Consider the following 4,056-nt stretch of genomic DNA (forward strand, 5'->3'; position numbering starts at 1 on the left):
GATTTGAAGTTGAAATTATGTTAAAAGATGTTAATGATTGAAGAAAACTAGTTAAAAATGACTTAAAATTGATTTGGAGAAGAAGAAGCCTTTGAAAAATTGCCCTAATGTGTTTATATTTTGAGAGGATATGAAAAATGGGTTTAAAATCGGCTAAGTATAAAAGTTACAGGTCGCAGGTATGGGAATTGCGAACAAGGGTTCGCAATTGCGAACCCGGACCTCTGCTAAGCTGGGAAATATGAAACAGGGTTCGCAAGGAAAGTAGGATCTTCGCATTTGCAAACAGCTGGTCGCATTTGCGACTTGGGAATTGTGACAACTTCATCGCATTTGCGACTCAAGGCTGGGACAGGGATTTTCGCATTTGCGAAAGAAATCTCGCATTTGAGAGACTGAGCTGGCCTGGCTTCCTTCGCATTTGCGATCAGCCACTCGCATTTGCGAGTGCGAAGCCTGCAGGCCTGCTATGCACAGCTGAAATCTGCAACTTTTCTAAGTTCAAAATGCACCCCATGACCTATCCAAAACTCGCCCGAGTCCTCGGGGCTCCAAACCAAATATACACACAACCTCAAAATTATCCCAAGGACTTGTTCGTGAACTTATATCACCAAAATAACATCGGAAACATCGAATTAAACCTCAATATCCATGAAATTTTTGCATTTAAGGTCCGAATCACGTCAAATGGATTTCGTTTCTTACCAAACTTCACAGAATCATCTTAAATCATATATAAGCCTTTACCGGGCGCCAGAACCAAAATATGGGCCTATTACCAACATGGCCTAATCAAAATTCACTTCCAAACCTTATAAACAATTCTAGAAAATAATTTCTTTCAAAAATTCATTTCTCGGGCTTGTGACCTCGGAATTCGATTCCAGGCATACGCCCAAGTCTCATATTTTCCTACGGACCCTCCGAGACCGTCAAATTACGGGTCCGGGTCCGTTTACCTAAAACTTTGACCGAAGTCAAATTAATTCATTTTATAGTCAAAATTTATTATTTTCATAGATTTTCATATTTAGGCTTTCCGGCTACGCGCCCGGACTGCGCACGCAAATCGAGGTGATACTAGAAGAGGCTTTTAAGGTCTCAAAACGTAAAATTTCATTTTGAAACAAGGTCATCACATGTATCTGAAAAGCTTTCTTTCCTTTTATATTAAAAACCTATTTTTGTGTTAAAAGTACTAAATATTATTTTTGAAATACCTATAAACCTATTATTTTTAAAAGAGGGGCCCCCAAAATTTGAGGGCCTAAGGCACAAGCCATACTACTCAACACATTAGAGACGGCCCTAACTATGAGTCATATTGTTGCTACTAGGAGTGTACATTGCTACTAGGAGTGTACATAGGCCGGGTTGGTTCGGATTTTTCAATTACTAAACCAAATAGATGGTGTCAAATTTTGTAACTCTATAAATCAAACAAAACCAAACCAAAAAAGATCGGGTTTTTCAATCTCGATTTTTTTCAAATGTTTTGGTTTTTTCGCGATAAAGTATTCATAGCACAAAATATGTAACTTATGTTCTAAATATTTCTTTAGTCCTAGTATGATACGACTATATAATTTTTTTTTTCAAGAAAAGAACACAATAATATGAGATAAGTCATAGCAGTATACTAAAATATTCAATAATAAAGATAATAAAATTGCATAAAGCAAATATTACTAATTAATAAGTCATAATAAAAATTAACATAATTTAAAAATACTATATATGTCATGCTAAAATAAGTATAGCTAATAAGTACTAATATTAATTACATAATTAAGCACTAAAGATTTCATACGTGTGAGTATGTCGTAAGTCGATTGATTTAAGCTAAAATATGAGATCGTCGTTGAAAGTATATAAAGTAAGTTAATAATGTTTCTAAAGGTTAAAAATATTAAAGATCATGGATAACAAGTACCAAGAGGGTTGGAAGGCTTAGAAGCTAAACAAATTGAAGAGAATAAGTTTAGCCGAAAGTCGACAAGTTGAGAATGTTATAACGTGTACGTTTGTGATAAGACTAGGGTTCTTAAAGTGATAAGGAGGTTATGTTATGAGTTATATTAGTCGTATGATAGTTGTGTGTTATGTTTTTAAGTCAAGCAAGTTGTGGAACAAAATTTGGCAAAGGTCATCACAAGTTACATCATAAATGTGCTGAAAATTAGGTAAAATATAGCTGCAAATTTCTCCCAATTTACTTTGAATTATAGGGGCGATCCAACTACCAAATTGAAGATCTATGAGTCTAGTTTCTAACGCATTAAACCGTTCGTCATTGCGATGTTTAAGTAGATAGATATTCGCGTTTTTGTGAGACTGCGTCAAGTAGCTCTCTATGGGACCCACATAGGCGGTTGAGATATATTAATATATATAAGATGCCTCAACCCCGTTTTAACTCATTCTTTTTCAGTATATTCAGACCCTAGACACCTAAAAACACTCTCTCAAGGTTCTCTTGTGATTCAAGACTCAAACAAAGGGCAAATAACACAAATCAAGTATCGGGAATCCCGTCACGCTAGTAAGTTTCTTATTCTTCTTGTTGTTGCTAATTTTTGGGTGGTTTTAGCTCATGTGGGAGGTTGTTTTAAGTGGTTTAAGTTCTGTAAAATACTCTCCTAAGGTTTTCATATCAACCTTAGGTTATTTCAAGTCTTGCAAATGGATTACACCATATTTTAACATCAAAAGTTAGTTCTAATGAAGAACACCACTCTTTGAGGTTGTGTTGTCATTGAGGATAGTTGTGGGCTATGTTTGGCTGAATTTTTAAGTTGTTTCTACTGGATAAGGTGAGTATAACATCCTACTAATTGTGCTTAAGCTTTCTTGTATGTTGGTTAAGTTGTTAGGATGATAAACTACAAGATAATACTTGGATTAGCTTAAGTCACTTCTATGGTGTTGTATTGCCATTGAGGGATATTGTAAGCTAAATATAACTTGGATACCTATTTGAAGCTACTGTAGGAGGTATGTGCATTATTTTCTTGCATGTGCTAAAGGTTATTTTGATGTTGACTAAGTTAAATGGATGGACTAGCCATGAACTAGTTAATAAAGTTGCTAATTGAAGATAGTTGGAGTTGTGGATTGTTTCCTTAGTTATAAATATATGGTATAAGGATGGAATCATTGATGAATGAATTCATTATCATGTTAATGCATTTAGGACTATTACTCTTTCTTCTTACTCTAGATCGTGTGTAGAGCTCAATTGTAAGAATTCAAACTCCTAAATTATATTATTCCTAATGCAATGATACCTTTATATATAAAGACAGTTGGTAAGAGATTGAATGTGGATGTGGAAGAGTTGAGTGAGAGAACTCGATTTTGCATCATGCTTTTAATGAGTAAATGTGAGGTCTTCTGTAGATCATGTGTATACTAAGACGTGTAAGCTTCTTCATAAGGATTCATATGGCATGAGTATCTATCCACCCATATGGTAAAAAGCAACGAGAGAATCAGAAAATAGATACAAGTTTCAACAAATAAAAGAAGTATAGTGAAAAAGGGTACGAGGTACCCAGTTAGTGAAGATTACTAGCATTTACAATCCAATCAGAGAAATATAAGCATTTTGAGTTATCTTCAACAGTAACAGAGGTATGTACAATTGGCCACACCCATCTAAGTTATGCCCTACGGGAGCTAACAAATATAGTTTAAGAGAAGGATGGGATATTAGGATCCAATAGGACCCAAAATGAGGGATGGATTGTTAAAATTAGTTGACATTTCCGAAAGATATTGCAAATGTGATAGTGGTTCTCCTTGTGAGACACTCAGGTAGTGCACTCTAGAATAAGTACAGTTAGATATGAGTATTAGAATGTTTTGAAAATTTAGAAGATAGTCACTGGAATCCTAGAAGAGATGAATATTTACCTTAGTATGGCTCTCGTCCCTAGTAAAGAGAGAATGTTAGGCAACCCGAAGAGCCAATGAGATGGTGCAAGGGGAGCTAAAAGCAAAAGAATATTTTGTTGAAGTTTTCAAAATAAGATGAAAGACAAAAATATTAGC

Source organism: Nicotiana tabacum, chromosome 1, assembly GCF_000715075.1.
Source record: "Nicotiana tabacum cultivar K326 chromosome 1, ASM71507v2, whole genome shotgun sequence".
NCBI classification, from domain to species: Eukaryota; Viridiplantae; Streptophyta; class Magnoliopsida; order Solanales; family Solanaceae; genus Nicotiana; species Nicotiana tabacum.